Here is a 27,633-nt window from a genome sequence, read left to right as displayed (position 1 = left end):
AAAACATTTGACCTCTGTCATTGCCAACAAAAGGTATATAACAAAGTATTGAGATTAACTTTAGTTATTGACCAAATACATATTTTCCACCATAATTTACCAATAAATTGATAGTTGTCTCTCATAGTTGAAGTGTACCTATGATGAAAATTATAGGCCTCTCTCATCTTTTTAAGTGGGAGAACTTGCACAATTGGTGGCTGACTAAATACTTTTTTGCCCCATTGTATTTTATATGTTCATCAAAGGAGAGGTCAGGGTCAAGGGTAACGCCAAGGTTTCTTACAGTTTTTTGGGATACGACCATGCAGCCGTCGAGGTTCACAGTGAGATCTGCTAACACAACACTCTTTGTTTCTTGGGTCCTAAAACGAGCATTTTTGTTTTTCTTTAGTTTAAGAGCAAGAAGTTCTGTCATCCACTTCCTAATATCTGAAATGCATGCTTCCAAAGTAGCAAATTTTGGGGCTTCTCCATGCTTCATTGAAATATAAAACTGTGTGTCATCAGCATAACAGTGAAAATTGACATTGTGATTTTGGATTACATCGCCCAGAGGCAGCATGTATAGTGAGAACAATAATGGGCCCAGAACCAAGCCTTGAGGAACACCAAAATATCCACCTTATTCTCGGAGGGGCTACTGTAGAAGTGATTACGGGTGCAACTTCCGGTGAGATAGCGGAAGTTTCCTAGTAACGCTAACGTTAGCTCCTGCCAGAGTGATAAAGAAAGACTGTTTCTTTCTAAAGTAATTTTGACTATAATTTAACTAACACTGGTTTTTGTTTTAACATACACTCACCTAAAGGATTAGTAGGAACACCTGTTGAATTTCTCATTAATGCAATTATCTAATCAACCAATCACATGGCAGTTGCTTCAATGGATTTAGGGGTGTGGTCCTGGTCAAGACAATCTCCTGAACTCTAAACTGAATGTCAGAATGGGAAAGAAAGGTGATTTAAGCAATTTTGAGCGTGGCATGGTTGTTGGTGACAGACGGGCAGGTCTGAGTATTTCACAATCTGCTCAGTTACTGGGATTTTCATGCACAACCATTTCTCAATATCTATCACTACCATCACATGCAGAATGAGTACTACATCACCCCCTAAATGACCTTGTCCAGTTGCATATTTTATTTTGGAGAGTGATGCAGACTCCCTCTTGTATACAGGGATTCCACTTACTGAGTTTCACACTCTTGTATCCTGCCTACAACCATTTTCCCCGACTTCTACATCCATGCCTGTTGTGGACCAAATCCTAATGACCTTAATGAAGCTAAGACAAAATTTTGTCATGGCTGATTTAGCACGACGATTTAAAACATCACAAGGTCAGGTCAGCAAGACTGTTGGAATTTGGATAGATATAATGTCTGAACACACCAATGATCTTGTTATGTGGTTGCCTCGTGAAACAATCTGAGAAATGTTGCCCCAAGCTTTTAAAGAACACTTTTCAAACACAACCTGTGTAATTGACTGCACAGAGACTGTTTTACAGAAAGCCAAAAACCTGAACAGTAGAAGTGAATCATACAGTCACTACTATGCCAGCAACACTGTGAAATATTTAGTGGCAATTTCTCCCTCTGGAATATTCATTTTCATTTCAGATGCTTATGGTGGCAAATGCAGTGACAGGTACATAACACAGAACTCTGGGTTTCTGGACTATTTGCGTGCTGGAGATGAGCTGATGGGTGATCATGGTTTCACAGACTTGCTGGAGGAGCGTAGAGTGAACTTAATCATTCCAGCATTTACACGCAAAGGTTGCCAGCTGACCAATGAGGAGGTCACTCATACATGGCGCATTGCTCACGCCCGCATTCATGTTGAACGTGCAATTAGGCGTCTTAAGGTGTACAGGATTCTTTCTCAAACAGTGCCAATCAATTTGGTCCCAAAAATTGATAAAATAATCAAGATCTGTGCAGGTCTAGTGAATTCAAGAGGTGAGCTTATTTCAAGTGAAAAGTAAGAAGACATTTAATATATTGCATTTCCACACATACATACACATTTCATTAATTTAACATTTCAAAAACTGTAATTAGGTACAGCTACAACCGTCATACCTATAATACATAACACTGTACATTGCAGGTACAGTGCTGAAAACTCTATAAATAACGCGAAAAAAGTTCATATAAAACAAGTGTTTTCATTAGTGTATGTTTTTTGTTAAAATGTAATGCCTCATGTTTTTTTGATAATAATACAGATGTCTTTTGATATAGCTTAATGTATAACTTTCTCTTTTCAAACTGCCTTCAAATGTGTTTTATAAAATTAACCTGGTGTGATTGAGGACTCTACTCCCCTTATTGGAGCATACCTGTCTGTTATAGCATATTGTATTTATTGATTGTTGAGTTGTTGTATACTGCAGTTCCCTAAATAAAACTTCCATGTTCTTACTATACTTTTTAGTTTCTACTACTGCTTTTCTACAGTGCTCTTGGTGTTTGTTGTGTGTACAAGACATAACATCTGTTATGTGCTTACTGTATTTCCAACAGATTCAGGTATTTGGGGCAGAGCTTCAGCTTTTTTGCAACAAAATCATCTACAAATCTTGGAAGCATGTGTGAAAAATAAAACTTCTGGAGGTGTTTAATGTGTGCAATGTGTGCATCTGCATAGTCTTTGTCAAATGAAATGTCCAACTCCAGGTGCTCAATTGATGTCCAGATAAGGAGTTTGCAGCTCTGTAGCCTCAGGCACATCATTGTCAGCTGGATCTGGAAGAATAAATGAAAAAAAGGCTCATTAATGTTTTAATGAAGGTTCACAAATATCTGTTGCATTAGTTCACACAAGTATCACTATTTGTGTACCCACCTGGAGGTAGTATCCACTTTGGCCATTGGGATTAATGAGATATTGTCCATCACTTAAGCATCTGATGTCACCATTTGGCCGACCAAGAAACTCTGCAAGTGACACAGGACTCTTTTGGGGACACTTTATCTCAAGGAGCTGTGCTGAGTCCAAAATTCCATTTGGGCTGGCTCCAAACCAGGGATGGTCAGGACAAACTACCAGGCCTTTCCTCTCCACAGTGTGCCCTTGAGCCTCCATGAGCTGTATGGCTATGTGCTCATTTTCTTTTCCATATCTAGTTACAGTATTGCCAGTAAAGGTTGGATGCAAGTGTTTATTTAGGAATTTTTGTGGGTTAGTAGTGCCCCTTTTGGGGACTCTCTTTGCTGTGCTCGCAGTCAGACGCAGCTTCCTTGCATCATGCCACAGTTGTGATGCACTCTGTACCTGGGTCTCTTCGGTCAACTTGTCCACCTGAGCAGGACTTAGTTGTACATATATCTCATAAAAAGTAAGACATTTCTTACAGGTTAGTGCTCTGAGTAGACTCATTATTCTCTATATCTAATCTGTAACACCGCTGTTTTCTAATGGTGATGATCTTTTCATCAAAGTAGTTCATGTGTTCATTACAACTAAAGTGAAGATTCACTTCACTTGTTGAGCTTAGCTTTTGTTTTTACTTTGCAACTGTATCGAAGATACATTTTGGATTGTTTTAGTTCACCTCAATCAGGTTGGAGAAATAAACTGATCGATCAGACGTGAGTGATTTTTGGTATTGTAGTGTACTGTCTGTCCAGGCTAGTCTGAATACTTCCAACTTGGTGGCGCACCACTTTCGCTTCAATTTCTGGAGGCTTGCTCTAGTATTGTCTGTGTACCAGGGATAAAGTTTCTTGTTGCGTATTTCTTTAGTTTTTAGTGGTGCAACCGTATCTAATGTATTTCGCAGTGTTGAGTTTAGATCCTCGATTTGATCGTTTACAGATTTATTTACTCTGTCGTTGAGGAGTCAACTTGTAAGAATATCAAGAAATGTATTTGTAGTTCGAAAATTTATAGTACGGATTTTGAAACTCATTGTTTGTGGAGCAAGTGGATTTCTTGTTTTAACGGTAAATGTAATAAGACAGTGATCCGGTAAATCCAGGATTTTGGGGGGAAATTATTTTAATTCTAAATTAAAATAATGTAATTATTATTATTATCTACAATATCTATTTCTCGTGACAGGACTAAATCTAAGATGTGATTGTGGCATTGTGTTGGACCTGAGACATGTTGGATAAAACCCATTGAGTCAATTTTGGCTTCAAAGGCTTTTTGAAGAGGATCATTGGACTTTTCCATATGAGTATTGAAATCGCCAAAAATTTGAAGGTTAGACAAGAATTCTGGAAACTCATTGAGGAACATTGTGTATGGCCCGGGGGGCCTGTAAGTAGTAGCTATGTAAAACGATTCATCGGCCTGGTTAAAACTTCAAAAGAATGAAACTCAGTGATATGTTTGAGAGTAAATTTATATTTACTGTCATAAATATTAGCAACATCCCCTCCTTTTCGGGATGCACGAGGGATATGATCACTAGTATAACCAGGAGGAGAGGCCTCATTTAAGGCAATGAATTCATTAGGCTTTAACCACGTTTCACATAAACCAATAACATCTAGTTTATGATCAGAGATTAATTCATTTACTGCAACTGCCTTTAGAGCAAGGGATTTAACATTTAGGAGTCCCATTTTGAGATGCGAGGTGATACAGTCATTTTTATTTGTGACCGAGGTGGAGGAAGGCTTTATCTTAATAAGGTTGTTTTTGTTAGGACTACCTTGTTTAACTTTTCTCAGCCTGGAACGAGTCACAGTGGTGTGGATACACTGAATGTATAAACTGTCAAACTGTTGTGAGCATTGAAGCAAGATATGGAATGTATGTGGCATGAGCTGGAATTGAAAGTTGCAAGTAGAAAACAGGAATTCTTATTTAGGCTGTTGCTGGGGGAAAAAGAGCTGACCAAGCTTGTGTGTCAGACTAACAGGGAACCAAAAGGGACAGATACATATCACATGCACATAGTCTGGGGGGGGGGTGAATTAAGCAAAGACACAAGATAGAAACCACAAGAGCAAGATGACGGTTGGGCTGCACTTACACATAAAAGGTAAAGAACATAAACTTGACGAATGGCACACATGCTTGGCTATCTCCGCCCCTGCCTTTTAGGCATATTGGTAGTATAAATAATACTTGTGTGACTGCTGATCTTTAGACATTGTGGGGCGGCACTCTGTCTCAAGAAGCTTCTGTAATAAACGGAATATACGGTATTGGAATTGACCTGACTCCTGGTGTGTTATTCTCCTTTCCATCAAACCAACTCGGGGAACTGTTAGACTTCAACAATTTTGGGGGCTCGTCCGGGATGGAATAAAGGAGAAATAATTTGACCCGGTCCAGACAACTTACACGAGATTCACAGGTTCCTGAGCCGGCTCAAGATAAAGGTAAGCAAAGCCTGTTATATCTAAATCTGCGTATTGGCTGTGAACTAAATTGTGAACCTGTGGAGAACATAGTGGGGTACTGGTTTAAATTCAGGAGGTCGAGGCAATTGGTAATTGTTCTCGGGTTGACTACCCCACACCACTTCCCGACGGGGACGGTGGAGATTGTAAGTAAGAGACTTGACAATCAGTCGGGTGAATGGCCCGAGGAGATAAGGACACCTCGAACATAACGGGTGAGTTAGGATCTCACATGAACCTCAACGCCTACATCCACCTGGTCAACACCCACAACATCTGTAGACTTACCAGCTTCTGCATGTGTTTCTCCTCAGGTTGTGTCTGATGATATGGTAAATACTTTGCATGCATAGACGTTACAGTCCGTGTGGGAAAATGTTTATTATTTGCGGTAAATCTGTAAATTAACCAATGCGGCGGTTACTATACACATTACATGTACCTGGAAAATCTGCATATTCAACTGTAAGGGGAATTTGCAAGTTAACTAGTTATTATTTGCATATTGCCTGACTAAACAGGAAATCTGGGAGGCATTCACACATTTCCCAATGGTTAATGTGGATGGAGACGCTACAGTGCAGCTTGGCCATGCTCTGCCTTGCGTGGCACAGTAGAATTTTGCACCCTCAATAATTCTTTCCTTGTGAAATGTGGGAATGCGTTCCAGTTTTCCTGTCTGGTCGGGGAATAATAACGTAATTTTTTCTCTTACTGTACATATTAACTATTTGATCCTCTGCTGATTTTTCTGGATTTTTTGTTGTTATTCTGTCTCTCACTGTTTAAATAAACCTACCATTAACATTGTAGACTGATCATTACTTTGTCAGTGGGCAAAAGTTCAAAATCAGCAGTGGATCAAAGAAAAATTCCCTCAATGTATACTGCACAGTTTCTAAGGGAATCTGTATCACTATTTTATCACAATGTATAACCAATTGCAAACTAACTGATCACTCAATTGTTTTGCAGGTGTCTCTTGTGGCAGGCTCTGATGTCCAAGTCCCTATAAGAAAGCTTAAATGTCTGCGGACTGCAAATCCATCAGTCTACATCGGGGACCTTGCCGTGCTTGTCTATGGCAGGGAAACACTGTCCCATTCAAGTTTGACAGGGAGACAATCAGGGGCACACAAAGACGTGGAATCAAAGCCACAACTTGATAATACAAAACTAGACGCTACAATTGGTGAGTATATTTAATAATAAAAAAAAATCATACACAACTCATTTAGTTTTTTGTTTTTTTTAACAAAATGACTGTTCCATGTTGGAGGTTCCAAAATTGTACAAAAATTGAATGTTCCAAACATTGTGTGAAAAACCTCTAATCTCTAAAAGTCTAATTTGGGATCATCAGTTTGAAAGTGGCAAAAAATAAAAGTCTCACAATGCTCAATGCTGCAAATAAAATAAACATTAAGGCTCTAAAAAACGAATCCTAATCTATGTGAAGGTAGACATTTAAAGGACATTTTCATCTGTCTTTAAATATAACAATTTTGCATTAGTGTTCAAAAACTTATCTGATCAAAATCAAGCTCAAGTTGAATTGCACATCCCAACATGCTGCTTTGACTGTTTTATCATGTTAATTCTGGATGGTGAATTTTAGCTTGGGAAAAAAACGCTAAAGTAATGTTTTGTTTTGTTTGTGTCTGTGTGTGTGTGTATGTGTGTTTTAACTCACAGGCCATGCTCTGTCAAAGTTCCCTGACATCAGCATTCAAGATGTGAGACATATCATAAGAAAAACATGCAACAATGAAAGCTACAAAAACAAACCACTGAAAAGAAGATATGAAAATAATTTTTGTTTCCATTTAGTTGATCATTTTTGGGTTGGATTTGTGGTTCCTCTGCATCATGATGGCCATTTAACAGGGAAGAAATTGTACAGAAGTACAACAGTTGTAGCCAGCCAGTGACTGATTTCAGAGAGGCTCTTGCATGACATATTCTAATATTAACCTACCCTAAAGACTGTTTATGCTGTGTGTTTATTGTGTTTTGAACTGGGATGTCGATTTCAGTTTTCATTGTTATGTTTTGGCGTACAATACAATATTTGTTAGAAAATTCTGATTTATGTGAATTTTTATGTGTATTGTCCACTGGTAGTGGTACAAGTGAATTAACTTCAAGTCCACTTCAAGTACAGTTAAAGGTATATTTCAAGCGTGAAAAATAATACCTAGATAGAAACCTAGTAGTATACTTTAAAGTTAAAAAGAATGTATAAATAGTAAACTATAAATATGATGTTAACTTACTACAGTAATATACTTGCAGTGTAAAAACTATCAAACTAGTAGTTTACTGAGAGTATACTTAAAAGTGTATTTTCATAAACAATAAAGTGCCCTAGAAATAAATTAATAGTAAACTACCAGTATACCTATAAGTTCACTTGTAGTATAGTTGCAGTACAAAATAAAACTTAGATGTAAACTAGTTCTTTACTCAAACTGTACTACTCTTACACTTCAAGTATACTTAAAAGTATACTTTTATAAACTAAAAAGAGTGCCAATTTAGTCCCAAGAAGTATTAAAATAGTACACTTACAAGTATACTAATAGTACATTGATATTAGTATACTTACTACATCAAGTATACTTGGGAAATATACTTGAACGTTACTTAAGTATACTTAATCAAATGTACTTGAAGTATACTTATTTTTGGTATCTAGAAGCATGTAAAGAAACATGGGCCAAACACACAGGGCACCATCCAGGGAAGGGAGGTCTGCAGAAGGAGTGGTTTAGAAAGGCGATGTTAGAGGGACTTCCTGAGAAAATAAAAGAGGCATTGATGGCTAACCCAGATTTGCCGGGGAGCGAGTCACATGTGTGGGAAAGGCATGTTGTGTACCTACAGCAGAGAGCTAAGGACGAGGAGTCAGAAAAAGAGAAGTGGCCAGGGGGCATTCACCACGCCCTATCGACCAGGGACTCCGAGCGGAGGTTACGGTAGGGGGAGGAGTAGAGGGGGTGGGGTAGAGGCAGAGGGGCTCCAGGACCCCAAGTCCCATATGGAGCCTGTTTTACGTGTGGGGAACCAAACTACTGGTGCCCACAGAACGCTGGGAGGGGCAGAGGATACCCAAACCAAGGTGCAGCGCCGGTTCCCAGTCCATACGCCGTCCCACCACCTAGTGGGCCTGGCCACTTTTTCCACCATCACGCCCCTCCCGCCACAGGACTATTATCCTCCAAGACAGTGGAGGTTGTGGGGTTTGAAGGGGTGGGACAGACTTTGCCAGTGACGTTTCCCCTTAAAACTATAGTGGGCAAACAGGCCCTCAGCCATCCGTATGTGGTGTCGGCAAACACACCAGTGAACTTATTGGGATGAGACTTACTAATAAAACTGGGGGCTACTATTTTATGTTCTCCAGATGGACTAACTGTCACGTTACCAGACGGGACGTCGGCGGTGTGCGGACCTGAGACCAGGGCAGAACCTGGTACAACTGGTGAAGGGTGAAATAGCGGAGATATACTGGGGACTATTGATACCGGAAAAGCCGGACAAACAGGGCATTTTGTCACAGTACTTCAAGTGGAGGCTGTGGATCTCCCTCCTCGAGCCGTACTTTCCTCCGCCAAACCCCCCTCATGTGACCATATTTTATGATCGGCAGGGTGACAAGGTGTATAGAGAGGGATTTGGGGATGCAACATGTGGGGACACGTGGTAGATCGGGTCTAAATTCATATATGTAGGCCCTGAAGGGGTAGCGGCAGATGTACAGTTGAATGACGAGCAGGAACAGTGGTACATGATGGTGGAGGAGTCCGTCCCGCATGTGTCACTGGCCCTGCATCCTAAACACCAAGCGAAAGACCTGGGGCCCATGGTTAAAAGGGCGGTCGAATGCACTGATCGGACACCCACTCAGGCGCCAAACGTATGGTACTCACCCAGCTGTAAGACATATCGGTTAGAGGCACCAGGGAGTGATTGTGTATATTTAGAGCGAAGGGAGATAACTCTGGATCATGGGAGGGAAAAGATAGATCACCCTGCAGCCATGGCAAGACTCAATGAGTTGCCGGACTCACTGTGGTCCAAGGGCCCCACGGACGTTGGGCTCACCGATTGCCCACCGGTCACCTTTAAAATCAGACCGGGAGAGCGGTTTGTGGCCCACAGGGGTGTTGAAGGAGTCATGTTCCGCATGGAACACGCCTATCCTCCCAGTCGAAAAGAAAGGGACAGGGAAATACCGTATGGCCCATGATCTCAGAGCCATTAACGACATTTTACTCACACCCACCATACCGGTACCTAACCCGTATGTAGCACTCACTAATTTGACCCCCGATCAAAAATGGTTCACCTGCATTGACCTGGCTAATGCTTTTTTCTGTCTCCCATTAGCAGATGAACTTCGTGACATTTTCTCTTTCACACATAGGGGGCGGCAATGGCGATACACGAGACTACCACTGGGGTTCGCGCTTTCCCCTGGCATATTCAACCAGGTACTGAGAGAAGCGCTGCAGGGATGCTCGCTGCCGACAGGGGTAACTTTGGTCCAGTACGTAGAAGATCTGCTGCTGGCGGCCCCGACGGCGGCCGCCTGCATCCACGCCATAATGACGCCACAATGTCCTCACCAGACTGGCTGAGAAAGGGTTCAAGGTGTCGAAAGAAAAGCTACAGTTGGTACAGGGCTCCAAACAAAAAAATCAATTAAGGAGCCATTGGCTCCTATAGGGGAAAAAAACAGGCGCCAAATTATTTTTTTAAGAGCCACATAACAACGCACTTACTTTTATTCACCTTGTTGTGTGCATGTCTCTCCTCTTCCGACTTATGAAATATATACAGTCAAATTACATTTTATTACGCAGTATTTGAGCCAGTGTCACTGCCACTGACCATGATTATGTCCAGATCACTTGGCCACTGAGTGTAGTTTGGCCATCTCCTCTTCTTTTTTGCAGAAAGCCAGCGTTTGACACATGGTTCAGGATCAAACTGTTCAAGTGATGGGCCTTCAGTGCTAATCCTGATCAAATCTTCCAAGGTTGACACATTGAGTGAATTGCTTACTTTAGATTTGATCCTGTTTTGAGCTGAAAAACCACGTTCACACTGAGCAGCCGAAATTGGTAGGACAAGCATTATCTCAACTAGATGCAAAACATTAATATAGCAGACGAATAAATAATCACAACATAAGGCCACGGCGCATGAACTGGAGATTATATCATCATGAACCGAACCGTAGCCTACTCGCCTCACAGGCCTCAAAAATGTGATATATATCTATTATCTACAGAAAGCTGTTTCTAAACAGAACTATCCAAAAACAATATATTGCGCGTTCACTAGCCTACTGCAAAGATCGCAAGTCAGTAGGCTATCGTCAACCTAGTCTTTGCAGCTGACAGAAAACACTTGTTTATTAATAAACAATTAAAATATGTCATTGCAAACCATAGACAATAGCATATAAGACACGAAAACAGAGCAGAAATTGCAGGCGTGGCTCGAAATGGCAGCATATTTTAAACTAATCGGTTAACCGATTTCAACCGGCTAATGAGGCTTGGCAGTCGGTCAAGAACATTTTTAGTTTTCGCCATAGTGGAAGGGGGCCAGACTATGTACAAATGAATGATATTAACAAAATAAATGAAGCGATAGGCTACTGGTTATAAAACAAGTACGTAGGATGCAAATTTTACAATCAAAGGGAGTAAATTTGTATTGTCGCCAATGGCGACCTTGGCAGAAATGTCACTTGCAAATACATATATTTACATTTATACATTTTAGTCGCAGTTTGGACCCCTGTGGTAAGAACACAGGTGTCCTTTCTGGGCAGAGTAATCTCGCAGAAGGGAGCGGGCACCGGCACAACCATTCTCCAACATCCCAAACCCATTACTGTTCAGGAAATGCAATCATTCCTGGGGCTCACGGGGTAAAGCCGCAATTACATCCCAAACTACTCAGGGCTCACAGAGCCACATAGAGCTAGTTAAAGAGCAGGGAATGCATAAACTTAAAGCCACACTCAATTGGACTTGCCTGGCCGACCATGCCTTCATTCTGCTGAAACAACAACTAGCGACCGCAGCCGATCTGGCAATTCCCAACTACACAAAACCCTTTTTTCTAGATGTATCTGAAACAGGACAAGACATGAACGGGGTCCTGTTTCAGAAAAAAGGGGAAGATAGGAACATCCTCATGTACATAAGCGTAGGTCTTGACAAAACCGAAAAAAGGCACCCCACCTGCACACAGCAGGGGTGGCGAGACTCATTCAAAAATGCGCACACAGTGATGGGACATCAACTTCAGATACTCTCAACACAGTGTGGTGGCATATGTAAACTCACAGATGTTCACCATGACTTCCCTCAGGCAACAACACCTAAGCAAAATTCTCGGGGCTCCAAATTTGACTTTCACACACAAGGGGATAAATATGGCAGACCGGATGGGGACGGGGCTGCCACATGAGTGCGCGCAAGAGGTAGTGAGGGAGAGTAAGACACGAACCGATCTGGAGGCAGAACCCCTCGAAGGGGCAGAGGACCTATTTACAGATGGGTGCTGTTTCAAACACGAACAAGATGGGTTGAGGGCGGCGTTTGCGGTAGTGAAACTAACACCAGAGGGTCTAGTCACGGTCAAAGCAGAGAGACTCCAAGGACTGCAGTCAGCCCAGAGAGAGGCGACAGAGAGGAGCAACAGAGACGCGTAGAGTAATACTTCCACCAGCCATGCGGGAAGACAAGTTTGCAGAGGCCCATGGGTTAGGACCATGTGGGGCCGGCACAGATGCTAAGAACTCTGTGCCACTGGTGGCACCCGTTTATGGTAGACATGGTATGCAACTACACTAGGACGTGCACCATCTGCACTCACCACAATCCAAAACCGACGATTAAGCCTGAGATGGGGGCGTTCCCCATGACGACGAGACCTGGACAAAAGATAGTGATAGATTACACGGACATGGGGGAACCAGTACGGGGGTGCCGGTACCTGTTGGTTTGTGTGGATGTGTTCACAGGGTGGCCAGAGGCCTGGCCGGCAAGAAGGGAGGACAGTCAGACAGTGATCAAGTGTTTAGTGAACCAGTACATTCCTAGACACGGGTTCCCCAAAGAAATCAGGTCAGACAACGGGACTCACTTTAAGAACAGTGACTTACAGAAGGTAGAGAGCTTACTGGGCCTAAAACATGCTTTTGGCACAGTATACCACCCACAGTCCCAGGGAAGGGTAGAAAGGATGAACCAAAATGCAACTGGGTAGATGCACTGCCACTGGCACTCATGACGATTCGATGGTCGTTAAACCAGACCACCGGGTTCACCCCATACGAGCTGCTGACGGGGAGACAGTTTCCAGAACCAGCCGCGGGGCCTGCGATCCCGAAAGGGGAAAAATGGCCCAAAGATCACAGAGTGTATTTTGATGAATTGCAAGCTCTCGTTTCAGAATTCACCAACAGAGTCGGAGAAAGGAAGAACCTGCACCCGCTGGACCAGAACCTGCCCTAGGCGGAGTGGGTGCTGCTGAAGGTCATCAAGCGAAAGTGGTCGGAGCCAAGGTGGACGGGTCCTCATTAGGTGGTGGAGAGAACGAGCCATGCGATCCGCCTGAGGGGCAAGGGAGATACGTAGTACCATTGGAGCCAGTGTACACCAGCGCAGGAGCCAGGGAGGTCGCTGATGGACCTCATCCAAACCGGGAAGGAGGAGCTTGCCCCAGTGTGGACGGAAGGAGGACCAAAATCAGCCGGACCGGTGCCCGGAGCGGACCCCAGGATACTGTGGGACTACGAGCGAGAGAAGGAGACAAAGGACGGCGCCAGGGGAGACTTTTAGGGGAAGGAACTGAAGAATACTGTAACAAAAGGGGGTATAGGACACCGAGTGGCCTTTACCACTCGTTCCAAGATGACAGGGTTACAGAGAAAGGTCTGGGGAAATGATGATAGAATGAAGTGGTACATGGGCAATGGTGGAATAATGATATGTGTGTTGTATGTTGCTACAGGTTTCCCAGGTCGGGATCGGGTCTCCATTCCCCCAGCGAAGAGGTTCACGACCCCATCTGAGGACACCTGCTTGAAGAAATTTGGGGGCATTGAATTGGACTATGTCAAGGGGTCGCATACTGCATTCTGGGATAGACAACCCGCTGGAGGAATGGATGACTTTGATGTTCGGCCAGTGGAAAGGTTTGATAATGTCTGTTCTTTTATCGCTTGCTACATTTTGTGCTATAATAGTTACTTGTGGGTGTTGTTGTATCCCATGCATAAGAGGGCTCGCCATAAGAGTGATCTCTACAGCCATTGAGAAGGCTCCAGGACCGCCACCAGGGATGCTGATGCCTCTACTGGAAGAGCATGACCAGGGGGAACTGGAGCATGGCGAATTGGGGTGATCTCTCTGGGGAGAGATCAAAAGGGGGAATTGTGGATACACTGAATGTATAAGCTTTCAAACTGTTGTGAGCATTGAAGCAAGATATGGAATGTATGTGGCATGAGCTGGAATTGAAAGTTGCAAGTAGAAAACAGGAATTCTTATTTAGGCTGTTGCTGGGGGAAAAAGAGCTGACCAAGCTTGTGTGTCAGACTAACAGGGAACCGAAAGGGACAGATACATATCACATGCACATAGTCGGGGGGGGGGGGTGAATTAAGCAAAGACACAAGATAGAAACCACAAGAGCAAGATGACGGTTGGGCTGCACTTACACATAAAAGGTAAAGAAAATAAACTGGACGAATGGCACACACGCTTGGCTATCTCCGCCCCCCGCTTTTTAGGCGTATTGGTAGTATAAATAATACTTGTGTGACTGCTGATCTTTAGACACTGTGGGGCGGCACTCTGTCTCCAGAAGCTTCTGTAATAAACGGAATATACAGTATTGGAATTGACCTGACTCCTGGTGTGTTATTCTCCTTTCCATCAAACCAACTCGGGGAAGTGTTAGACTTCAACAGTGGCAATAGGTAAAGCTGTACTAACTACTCTGGCTATGCTATCGACAGACTCCACTATGCTAACAGGCTGGCTAACAGCCTGCGGCCTGACCTGCACCCTATCTCATGGTGAGGCTATAGGAGTGAGACTCCTGTAAATGTTCCTAGATAAAAGAAGAGCACCACTCCAGCTAGTATGGAGGCCGTCGCTCCTCAGCAGATCAGGCCTGGCCCTATTTCTGGGAGAGTCTGTTATGAAAATTTTGAACTAAGGTGCATTTGAGAAATGTCTGTCTTTCCATTGGCTGGTAGGTAAATCTTTACTTTGATTGTGACACACGTCTGTATAATATCAGAGGATTATTAGGTATTTGGGCCATGTCCTCCTGCCTAGACAAAGAAGGGTGTCAGTCTTTTGTTCCTCAGGAATGTGGTCCTTGGGGGGGAAGTAATATCAGTTGGCCCCTTTAGGTAAACACAACAGTAAACATTATGGCAGGAAGGATAAGGTGAGGGGACAGCTCGCCCATTGGGTAAGACCTGACATAAGACAGATGGGCAAAATCTTACCACACCCCTTTTATCTGTGATAAATACTGTTGAATGTTCATGTGTTAAGTCAGAGACTCCTCGAACGATTATGTTTGTAAGCGGTTGACCCGTCTCTCTTATTTGCAAATAATTAATAAACTGTTAATTGTGCCAAGAGAATTTAAGAGTGCCGATCGATGGAATTGCCATCACAAGTCCCAAAAAGAAAGCCCGTTATCTACAAACTCTACCTCCTGCGACGGGCAGAACTCAGTTTTTAGCCAGCGATTGAGTTGCGCAAGTCTGCTGTAGAGCTCGTCACTACCCCTAGCTGGGAGGGGGCCAGAGACAATTACTCGATGCCGACACATCTTTCTAGCTAGTTTACACGCTGATGCTATGTTCTGCTTCGTAACCTCTGACTGTTTCATCCTAACGTCGTTGGTGCCAATGTGAATAACAATATCTCTGTACTCTCTATACTTGCCAGTTTTAGACTAAGCTAGCACCAGACCCAGATTTGCGGCTATGTTGGTGGCTCTGCCCCTCAGTAAACAGTGTACGATCGCCGGCTGATTCTTTAGTCTAATACTGCGTGTAATGGAATAGCCGATGACTAAAGCTTTTAGTTTTTCAAGGCCACCGGTAGAACATGCCTGCCGATCATACCCCTCCGAAGACGGCTCGGGCCTTGACTCCAACTCCAGTGGGGACAACCTGTTGAAAGTCTCAGTTGGATTTAGCAACGATTCAGGTTTAACTGGTCGACGGCATATCTTCCCAGTGACCAAGAGAAAGTTATTGCCCGGCTGCAGGAACTGTGGGGCTAACAAGACTATTGTTTCTCCTGGTGGCACTGACACAGTTTTTTCTATTTCTACACTAACATAATCCTTGCCTGACATTTGCGTCAGAAGCTGAGCCTCTAACTCTGCTATCTTTAACTGAAGACGACAGTTCTCCTCCGTGTGGTTGTTACAACAATTACAGTGATAAGGCATTTTAATGATACTTAGCCTCGGGTGAGTAGTTCCGTTAATTATGTCCAAAAAGAGTCCCGGTGTAGTAAAGTTGAGTAAGAGGTCAACAGATAAAAAATATTGCATTGGTAAAACTCTTACAATATAATTTTGACCAATTAGTTTATATAAAGTAAAGAGTAAATTCGAAAAAGTTTGGCAAGTAGCCAGGTAGGTAACAGCAGGCAGCGTACAGCACATCAATAATCCCACAATGCAGTTCGTCTCAACAAGATGAGTGGCTACAAAAAAAAATCTAAAATCGTGAGAGTGGTGCCCCGCAACGTAAAGCTCAAACACCGTTGATAGAGCAGATTATCAATAAAAAGTAAGGCATTTAAATCTGGCTGTGAATAATGATTCTACATGTTTTTCCATTGGTTTGATGGGTATGTTGAACCCACAGTACATATATGCTGAGGCCCTGGTAAGTGGTCGTGAGTTACGGGCACTGGTTTAGCGTTAGATGATTGTGTGGCATTCACAGATATTGTTCGGTTTGAAGAAATGACAAGGTGTAAAATTGTTGTCTTTCATCAAATACGGGATGGTCACTTTACCAAGTTTCAAAACAGCAAGGACATCTGCCCTAGAACCATCTTTATGTACTTACACGATAACCATTTCTATGGCATCGTAAATCTAAAAGGTTTTCTGGGTGTGTCATGTGTGTGAATGGTGTTATACAGAATTTGACACCTGTGGTGTTCATGGTTGTAAACATAGCCATAGTGTCTGTCTTCATCAATCAATCAATCAATCAAAATGTATTTATAAAGCGCTTTTTACAACAGCAGTTGTCACAAAGTGCTTTACAGAGACAATCTTCATGAAGATTGTCATACCCCCCCCCGTAAGACAAAGCAGTGCCCAGACTGTAATCGTATATGTTATTCAGACTTTTGTTATAGACAGCATAAACACTTGAAGCACCACAAAAGTGTGGATCGTTGGGTTAGTAGGTGTGACCAGAAGAAATACTATAGTTGATTGCGGCCATCATTACAATGTTAGTATTACCAACTATAAAGTGCACGGCTAACATGTGTCCCAATTGTAAAGTGGATCTGGCGGTTGAAATTAATCATCAGTTTTTTATAAAACCCTCCAAGCCCAGTGAGCGCTACATATTTTATGATTTTGAGACACTTGCCAATCCGGTGAATGGTGTACACACTGCAAATTTTGTGTGCGCAATAAGCTTTGATAACGAGACGTGGTGTTCAGCCAGAGATGGTTGTGTCGTTGCTTTTTTACAAAAGTTTAGGCAACCGAAATATAATGACTACACATTTATAGCACACAACTCTAAATGTTTCGATGGTTACATCTTGATGCAGTACCTTGCCAACAATGGTATTGGCACTTATTGCTAATGGTAGCAAGCTCATGATTTTTACAGACAGCACATTCAATCAGAGATACATTGATAGTCATTGCTTCCTACCGATGAAGCTGTTGGCCTTGCCACGTGCTATGGGTTTTCAGGTTTCGAAAAAAGGCTACTTTCCTTACAAGTTTAACATCAAGGAGAATGAAAACTATGTTGGCCCCCAATCCGGAACCGCATTACTACGGTGTGAATACGATAATGGCTAAAGAAAAAGATGAGTTTTTGCAATGGTATGCAATTGTTTCCGCGTACCCCTTTGTCATGCAGGACAAAATAAAGGCTTACAGCGTGAATGATGTGGTCATCTTGAGAGAGGGTTGTATGCGCTACAGACTCGAGTTCCTGGAGTGTGGTGGTGTTGACCCATTCCGATCAATTACAATTGCATGGGCTTGCATGAAAGTCTTTTGTAACCTCACCAATGACACCTTTGCATCGGTCCCCTCAGACAAATACAACCATGGTCAGAAGACATTCTCAAACAGCTCAATCCAGTGGCTCAAATATGTGGCCTCCGATGACAATATATCAATACAGCACGCCCTGAACAGGAGTGAAGTGAAAATCGGTGCCTACTACGTTGATGGATATGCTAAACGCGATGGGGTGAGCACAGTCCATGAATTTCTAGGCTGTTTCTGGAACAGTCACCCCAAGTGTCATTGTTCAGCAAGCATCAATCAGATGACAAAGATTCAGTACAGGTTGATACACCAGCAATGGCTGACAAAGCTAGAGGCCTTAAAAAAACAAAACAATGCACATGTTCAATGCATATGGGAGTGAGTGGAATCAGCTTAAAAACACATCCGCAGATGTCAACGTTTTTATTAAGACCTTTGATGCTCCAGAGCACCTAATGCTAATGCTGACACTATTGGGAGAGATAAAAGAACATTCACATTGAAAAACCGAGTATTGTCTAAGCATTTCAGAGTTGTGTACAACAAGTGTGTACTGCTCCCTGATTACAGCACAAGGCCTTACGGGTACAAAATAACATTCTAGGATGGAAAGCGGTTTTGACCTGCGACTTCAACACCCATTCAGCTGTGGCCCCAGTAACTTGGGTAAAACATATTTTGTGAAGATGTTGTTGGATAATGCTGACGTTGTTTTCTCCAAAGAAATTCAGAATATAATCTGGGTTTATTCATGTTGGCAACCGCTGTTGTCACACAATATTCACACCACCGTAACCTGAGTGCAATTTACCTTGTCCAAAACATGTTTGTTAAAGGGAAGTCTAGTAGAACTATTAACTTGAACACTAACTACCTCATCATGTTTAAAAACCCAGTGACAATCAGCAGATTAGTATTTTAGGCAGACAGATATACCCAGATCTTTCTCGATTGTTCATGGAGAGTTTTAAAGATGCAACACATCCGCCTTTTGGTTATTTACTTATTGACTTTAAAGCTACAACACCAGAAGACTACCGTCTGAAAACAGGGTTATTTTCAGGGAATTGGCCTGTTGTATACATTCCTAAGAAAGTTTGATCATGTCTAAACGCATTCGGACTCATCAATTCGCAATATACTGTTGAAGCCTGATATGGATTTCCATGAGAAAGCTAAAAGATACTCTGCCATTCTTTTTATTTTTTTTTTACTGTTGTGTGACAGGGGGAGCTTGATACAAATACACTGACTTTAAGTCTACCCGGGTCTGAGACTGGGGCTGATGTAGTATACGTGACTGAGACTAAGCAAACTGTTGTCCGAAATGTTAACCTTGTTGATGACATTTTGGATAATGTGCCTGCGAGGCATAGGAAGAAAGTTGAATATATTCTTAATACAATGCACAGGTCTAAAGATTTGACTTCATGGAATTCAAATGGTGAATTAATTTTCAAAGGAGAGATAATCAATGGTTCGTATCTGTTGGATTTGGTTAAAAGTGTGACAGCAACCAATAAAATTGCTGACGATAGAAGGCTGTTGGGGTGGGGGATGTTTTTAGAGGCCATGGCATGTCTCAACATGCCTTTTACGCTTGTAAGGGGTAAAATCAATTTGTATAAACAAACGTCTGGTGAAACAATGGATGATTTAGCCACTACCCCAGCAACTGGTTATCAACAACCCAAAGCGTATTCCACATTCTCACAGGTTTGCAGAAATGCGTTGATTGACTTGGAAAAATGTGTAAAATCCGGGAGGTTTCCAAAACTGTCATAAAACCTTCCAACGCCATCGTCTGTTATGTAAATAGCCAGCGCTCCCCGGGGTGATTGCTCGGGTGTGTATTAACAATCATCATTGATGCAACATCTCGGACTGGTCCACTAGGTAGTTGATTGCAATGCCTGCACACCATAGAAATTAGTCCTAGATGAAAATTGGTTCACCACACCGGTCAACTCTGCGGTATTCATTTCCACACCATTTTCCTAACTATAGTCAACCATGACATGTCTTTGTTTGACACTTTGATTATAAAGTCAAAGATTGAATGAACAACCAAATTAATTGAGTGGGGTAGTGGTAGTCTGAACCTCATCTCAAGTCATACATTCCCTGACTTGATCAAGGATGGGTGCTGACCACCTTCTTCATCCGGTGCGCAGTTGAATGCATAAAGGGCATAGCCGTATAAGAAGTCAGACATGTCAATAGCCAAGGCTTGGTCCTTTAGGTGTTTTCCTGATGCTAAGACCAATTGGTAAAATTCCTGCACTGCTGTTGTGTAAATTGTTTGGAATGGTTAGCTAGGAAATTTCTGACCGTCTACATACATAGCCATGAACTCCAAATTATAATGTTAGAAATTAAATAGATTTTTTGTGTAATGTCGTAACTGTCATTTTCCACCAATCCGATGTCAATACATTTTGGAAGAGCTCCTAAAAATCTTTTCCTGGTTGCAAACGCGACCCCCTGGCGGTTAACTAAATATCTTCATACACACTCTTTCAATTTGGTACTTGGCAGTGGTTGAGAGTAACGCTTGAGCGTGTCCAAGTTTTACGGCTGGCAAAACAGACACTTTCTTGACAAATAGTGACAGAGATAGTATATGCAAACGATAACGCACATCCCCGCCCCCCATAAGGTGGCAGAACCGCGGACCATCCCAACCTTTATGTCAACACCGTTTAACATAAGTTTCTCTTAAAAGAAGATGTCAGTATGAACAGGGCCAATCATTTCAAATGCTGTACTATCTGCTGAATAGGCAGCCCTTTTCGTGAGACCATCGTTCTCGCCTGCAGGGTCCGTAACATCCATGTGACATGCGGCGTCCTTGTAAAACAATCCAGCTGAAAACTGTCTTTAATGTATCACATCCGTAATTCAGAATGCTCTCTATAACGGCCCTGTAGGGGTATGTGTTGCTACCTTGACTAATTAAACGATCACCCAAGGAGACATCCACTTGTGAAAATTGGGTGGCTATCGGATAGTTGATAAGCCCAACACGTGCTCCGGCATCAATATTAGTTCCTTCTGGTTTAGTGTCATTTACACGTAGGTACAACAAAGTATTGTTTAGATCAACTTAGTCTTCGCCATTCCCTGCAATAAAGAACTCCAGAGGGGCTGCGTCTGATATTGCTGATAGGGTCGGTATTTCAATGTACATATTTTTCTCAATAGATGTCTGTGTGAGGGGAACTGTGAATAAATCCAACTCTGTTTTCATACATTCACCAGACGTACAGTGTAGGAGTGCCATTTTAAAATATATTCTTAATCAACTTTGCGGTGTTCCCTTTGAGTGTCCTCTGAGCTGTATGTCTTCTTTTAACCCTGGCTCTTGTTTTCGTCTCATTCTTGCATTTTTTACTCTTTGGTAGACTCCTCCTACCAGGTGTATTTCTTTCTAACACCACGAATCATAACCATCAATCCTGAACCGTCCTGCTGTTTTGTTTCTCGTGACATAACACTGATGACAACATCACCAACTATATTCCTAGCCGCACAATTCAGATGTGGTTTTGCTATTGAGAACCTGCGCTTCAACAAAGGTATTGCCATCCGGAAAAGCCCTTGGAAAAGACCCCCTAGATTAGCCCCATACATTGCAGCGCTACCATGATACCCAGATAAACCGTTACCGGCCTGTGTTGTGTAGTATTCAACATACCTTTGAGGATCATCGTAGAGTTTCTGAGGCTGCGTCTTATAATCAAAAAAATTGTTTGACGAGTCTGAAGTGTAATTTTGCAATCACCTTCCCCACTATGAAATTTAACCAGCTGGTTTTGATCAGATTTTACCTCAATACAGATCTCATCAAACTGACTCTTACTAAGAAGTACGTAGTGTGGCTTGTCGTACATCACTGTGACAACTTTGTTCTTTTTTCCTGCAATATGTACAGTGCGCAACAGCGGAACATGACTGTCACCAACACGTTGATAATCAATTATATCTGTGTAGATGTATAAGGTGTTAAACTCAGAATATCTGTGGGGAATGTTCCACACCATGGGGCGTACCACCGCTCGCCTGGTTTTAAGCCTAATATCTGTTCCAGTTTTGTACTAAATTTCTAATTAAAATGGGGCTCACCTTTTAGAAACATTTTGATTTTTTAATTCATCATACCCCGCCCATACACCATGTGGTTTTATATAACTTTTGAGTTCTGCCACTACTATGCCATTGTAATAACCTGTGTTGAGTTCATATTTCCAAGTTTTGTCGTCATTCGAGTCATGTAGTTTAAATGCGTTTTCACCCCATGTAAAGGTCTTCCACGCATGCAGGTATTGAAATTCTATCAAAGATACTTCCCAATCACCTTTCAAATCTATACCTTTGGCAAATTTTGTGGTATAGCTCGAACTCGTATGGTTTGGATAGACATGTCTCGATGAGTTACTGGGCAGTGTTATGTAGAAGCCACCGTCACCCATGCTGATCGCAGTCAATGTAAATGACGTGATCCTGAAAGTTTTATCCAGTTTCTAGGTCAAGCACTTGTTCCGAGGGTATCCAGCTGTTGAATTTCACAGGCTAGCCAAGCCATTTCACAAGACAATTTTTTTTCCCTTTCTATACTTTCTCATCCAGAACTGCCTCCAATTTAAAAGTTTTATCCTTAGCCACAGGGCCGGCTCTAGCCCTTTGGTTGCCCTAGGCGAGATTAAGTTTTGCGCCCCCCCCCCAACTAATAAGTTGCATATACTACAAAAAATGTTCAAGGACATTTAATTATGACTCAAACAACGGATGAACAAACAAAAATGCTTTAATAGTCACTGCAACACTTTAACAAGCAAATTATAAGGATAAACAGTAATAAATTGTTCATACACAAATTCTGCAAAGAATGTTCAAGGCTATTTACATAAATTAAGTAATAAACTCCAATAACTGTGCAAAACTATACCCTCTACAAACAAAAGTCCCTTTCGGCTTTCACCTTCAAAATGTACGCAGCATTTCAATTTGACTCGTCTGGACTTCCTAATGGCAAATTCGTTGATGGTATCATCAAATTATATTTTACTTGAGACCTCTTGGTTGATGCTCATCAGTGCAAGTCCATTGAGGCGTTCCTGACTCATCGTTGACCTCAGGTAGGTCTTAAGTAATTTTAATTTCTGCTTTCAGCAGAAGCTACTGTCACCGGTAGTGTGACAGCAATTCTTAGGGCCACCCACATATTAGGAAAAACCTCTTCAAGTTTCTTCTCCTTCAAGTAATTCAGAATTTCCATTGTCGTCATACCAGCTTTTGGCAACACTGGGAAATGTTTCAACTCAAGTGCCAGTTCCCTCCCATCAACATCTTTATGGTCACCATGGCTCAGAGTGTTGCTGAGGGTTTCGCACTCCTTTGCAAGGTCTTCCTCTGGCAAATTAGGAAAGTTCACCAACACTCCAAACTTGTCCTCAACATCACCCAAGAGCTTGAAGCGTTCTTGCAGTGATGTAACTGACACATCAATAATGACATTGAAAAAGGAAATTTCCAATTTCTTTAGCGCATTTCCCTCTGGCTCATCAGGGGATTCATAAGAGAACTGTCTTTTGTTTTTTCTCAGCCTCTTCTGCATTAGGACAGTGTCCACATTCATCTCTTGCAGATACCTGAGCAGAAACAAACCCACTGCTTCTGCAGCTGACCAGAGAGGCTTCAGTTGTCCTCAGGAGATTCAGAGCCACATCCAGTTGCATAGACATGGACTGTAATGCTTTGCTGACATGATGAATTTTGGCCAGCATGTCATACCACACAACGCTACAAATGGAGAAGCGGTACCTCTTCAGCCAAAGACTGTGCCTCAGTTTCATTCAAGAAGGGCATCCCTCACCTCCGCTGTCTGGAATCTCACAGCCTGTACACTGTCAATGCAACTTTCCCATCTTGTATCCGACCAGGATTTCACAGTTGTTTTGATGTGGTGCTTTAGGATGGTCCACCTTTGTGTGGAGGCAGAGAATAGTGTAAAAATTCTCTGTAGGTAGCCAAAATAGTTAATTGTATCTGTGGAGCTTTTTGCTGCATCAGCAACAACAAGATTAAATATATGTGCTCTGCATGGGACAAATAAAGCCCTGGGATTTTGTTTCAAAAGTCTGGCTTGGACGCCTTTTGACTTTCCCTTCATGTTGGCGCAGTTGTCGTAAGACTGTCCCCGGCAGTCTTCAAAGGGAAGGTTAAACTCTTCTAGTCTCTTCAGAATAAGGTTGGAGAGGCTTTCTCCCGTGGATGATTCCACCTCAAGGAACCCCATGAAATGTTATTTTACTGTAGGGGTGTCTGTGTCATCTACTGCAACCATTCTAACTATAACAGATAAGGGCAATTCCAGCGTTATGGACGTGACATTTGCAGTCAAAACATAAAATATAAATTCTCAGAAAATGCATTTAATACCAATATATTTAAATGTCTGTTTATATGTCCATACTCCCTTAATAAAGGAGTACAGACATTAGAAAAATATCAATCTACACACGCGTTTTATATTTAATATGAGGGAAATACACATGCGTTATGGACGTGACAAAAAAAAGACGGGAGTTTGTGGGAGACAATATACTTTGTTGAAATTCTGTGAATTAAAATGCACAAGCCAAAATAAATAATACTAGCCGAATGGATGAGTGTCGGCTCTCTATAGAACATACATTATTTATTTTATTTTAGTTTTAAAAAATTCATTCATGAGGAAAAACGGACGTTACAGATGTGACTTCTTTCCGTTATGGACGTGACCGTTCCAAAATCATCACTTGGCTGACGCTGGAAAACTTGAACAGAGACCTTTTTGTGTGTCTCTTTTTATTTGAAACAACAAACATCTGAGACATCAGTAAGGTAAGTCTGCACAATTAATCAAATTTAAACTGAAATCACTGTGTTATAGATTAGTTCACGCATATCTCTCATGCTGCTAAACTTTAACCGGCATGTGAGCATGTTCAAAACATTGCTTGCTTGATAATGTGTTTTTATCATCAAGGTGTTTAGACCCCGAAAGATATGGAATTGATAATGCTAAGATACATAATCATTATATATGCAGTTTATCATATCGATATTCTCCGGAGTTAAGAGCACCGGTTTCCCCTCAGTCCCGTCAGTGAATTGAAACGCTGTCTGATTGTAACAGTGTGTTGGCCTGTGTCTATATAGAACAAAGAGTCTGGAGAGCGTTTTTTTTTTTTGCATGCAAAAAAGCAATCATGTCACAATGATCGCAATATTATGTTTTGTGTCAAACTAATCGCAATGTTTATATCCGTTTTGCGTTGTTGAATGCGCAATCGTGCTTTAAAATAGCCACATTATTGCAAAATTAGCCAATGCATTGAAATAATAATTGAAATGTTATTGTCTTAAGTCAAAATCACAATGATTACTTCATTTCATTAGGCCCGATGGGTTTTTGCCACGTTTATATTGGTTTGGATGTCAGGAGGATCAAGACGATTTGTGTGAAAGAGACGCCGAAAATACTTACCAATTACTGCAAATAAAGTAGAGATTTTGTCCAGAAATCGCAGATCTACAATCACCACAGAAATAACTGCCATTGACCACAGAGGGCGTGCACGGGAAAGAAAGTGAGTCATCACAGAAGGCGCGTCTCATATTTCTCTCTCTCTCTCACACACGCGCACGCACACTCCATGGTACTAGTATTAATTGATTTCTAAAAAGTTCTGATGTACAGTAATAGAGATCAATTTAATATATGTGTGGGGTTTTTTTAACAGTAAAATGATGAAAGACCAAGGTGAGTTTAAATAAGTTTGACTTCTTTCCACTCCATTTCAAGCAATAGATCGATTTATATTGTAAAGTTGATGAATTTATCTTTTCATATTGATTTAATCAGAATGCTTCTTGATTGCCTTTGTTATGTGTCATTATATTGCTTGAAATAAATAAATGAATGAATTAATTAAACAAATATAAGCTGGTCAAATCATGCATGATTTAATGTGAAGCGTCCATAACGGTCACGTCCGTAACGCATAATTAGGTTGTTTAGAGCAATTAAGTGAGATGATTTGTCAATCATAACTAGAATGGACATATTTTGGCTTTGTACATAAAGTTTCAAATTAATTGTAATAATAATGATTATACAATCTAAACTTATTCTTTAAATCGTTACGGACGTGACACAGCACTTAAGCGTCGTGACTTCCTAAATATAGCCTTTATAAATTTAAAGGGAAATGCAGTTATAACAAAGTGAGTGTATTTATATCTCAGTCATGCCCCCATCCTTCTGCAAAATCCTTACTATCAACATAAAGTATAATTAAAGGAGTCTTTGATCCCTCTTTTTAAAGCATGAAATAGGTTTGTATAAAAAAAGCAATTTTAGTATCTGTGCACACCTTATCTGAGGTGAATAAACAGAAATGTCCTTAAAATGTACATGACAGCACATCAATACAATAAAATACAGATCCAAATGGACAACTTAGAAAGGGTTTTGATTTTTTTATGATAACTTTAATTTTTCACAGCAAGGTAGACATTTGCGTGGAATTGCCCATAACTGTTCTATATGGCTGAGGTCTGGGGTGCAATCCAAAATAATTGAATAGTATTTGGTTTGCTTTATCTCCTTTAACATATAGTGTAAAAAAAATTCACCAATGCAATCAATTAGTTCATTTTGAGTATCCTTTGCTAAGTATGTTGTATGGCTGGCTCCTCTCTCCACATCAGCAACATGCTGTTTGAGGACAGGGTCAAACCTGGCCATGAGCTCAACTTCCTTAAGGAAGTTTCCATTGTTTGGCTGGTATAGCCTGTCTGATTTCCACCGCAAGGGAATATTTCGCTCGGCCAAAGACTGTATTATGGCCACCAACCTGGTCAGGACTTCACGCCACCTCCTCCTTTCATCTTGAAGGAGTGCCATTTCCATTTGATCAATTGGCTGCGTGTCCCTGGTCTCAGTCGTCTGTCTTTGACTGGTGCCCTGAGTGCATGATGTGGTCCTGGGTGTCCCTTCACCTTCACCTGTATACAAGCAAATTGTATAGCCAGACAAGCAGTGAGTGAAATAATGAATGTGGTTGAATTTCTTTAAGAAAACAAGCTATTGTATTTTAATACATGCTAACTTTTTTTATTGTACTTTAAAGTATGGATGTGGCTTGAATAAATACTATTAAATAGACTCACTTGATGCAGGCTGTGTGTTCCTGGCCTGTGTGTCACTGGTCCCTGGAGTACTACTACTGGATGTCCCTACTCCTGCAGCTGGATCATATTTAAACACAGAGTTTATCCATGCTGTTTGTTACACAACTGCATTTGGTCATTTCTATCATCCTACCACTGTACCACATAGTTGCTTTGTAATACATTTTATCTCTGACCATGTAACTTGTAGTAGATAAATTACAATTACTACCACCACTACTAGTATTACTAATCTATTAGACTGCTACAAGGCTAAATAATACTACTGATTACAATTAGTATAATTAATGTGATATGATTATAAAAGTAATAATTGCTAATAATAATTACAATAACAAAAACAGCAACAATAGTACTAGTTGTACTTACAAAGTTCAGATGAAGGATCAGGTGTCCTTTCTCCAGTAGGTGCCGGCCTCTGTATCGAGTGATACTGGTCTTTTGACATTTACATCCATGTAAGTTAACTTAGGTTATCAGTGAAGTTACGTTTGCTAGTAATACGTAGCAAACTAGCAAAGTAATAACTAACAGTTAGCTAGCTAGTGATAGCTTAGTGACAGCAATGAAACGTTCAATATTTGGTGAAGAAGCACAAGCACAATACTACGGTGGCCCTGAAGTGCAAAACACAACAACAAATACGAAAACACTTCAACAAATCATGAAACACAACGCCAAATAGGAAAACACAA

At 41.5% G+C, this 27,633-nt stretch overlaps 1 long non-coding RNA gene across 3 annotated transcripts; it reads right to left on the bottom strand.

Annotated features, from left to right (window-relative positions):
- Window positions 1-1,045: 1,045 nt before the first annotated feature.
- LOC114839657 lies at window positions 1,046-27,633 on the bottom strand. Of its 3 annotated transcripts, none has more exons than XR_003782047.2 (4): window positions 27,308-27,633; window positions 26,918-26,995; window positions 26,602-26,752; window positions 1,046-2,755 (listed from the first exon to the last, which is right to left on the bottom strand). It is a non-coding gene; the product is annotated as an uncharacterized LOC114839657 (long non-coding RNA). The 3 variants fall into 3 exon arrangements; XR_003782046.2 differs by lacking the exon at window positions 1,046-2,755 and adding an exon at window positions 22,310-23,682; XR_004576021.1 differs by lacking the exon at window positions 1,046-2,755 and having other exon boundaries at window positions 25,648-26,752.

The sequence above is a fragment of the Esox lucius genome, chromosome 8, assembly GCF_011004845.1.
Source record: "Esox lucius isolate fEsoLuc1 chromosome 8, fEsoLuc1.pri, whole genome shotgun sequence".
Lineage (NCBI taxonomy): Eukaryota > Metazoa > Chordata > Actinopteri > Esociformes > Esocidae > Esox > Esox lucius.
The sequence above is the reverse complement of the archived record's forward strand: the minus strand, read 5'-3'. Positions and strand labels throughout refer to the sequence as shown.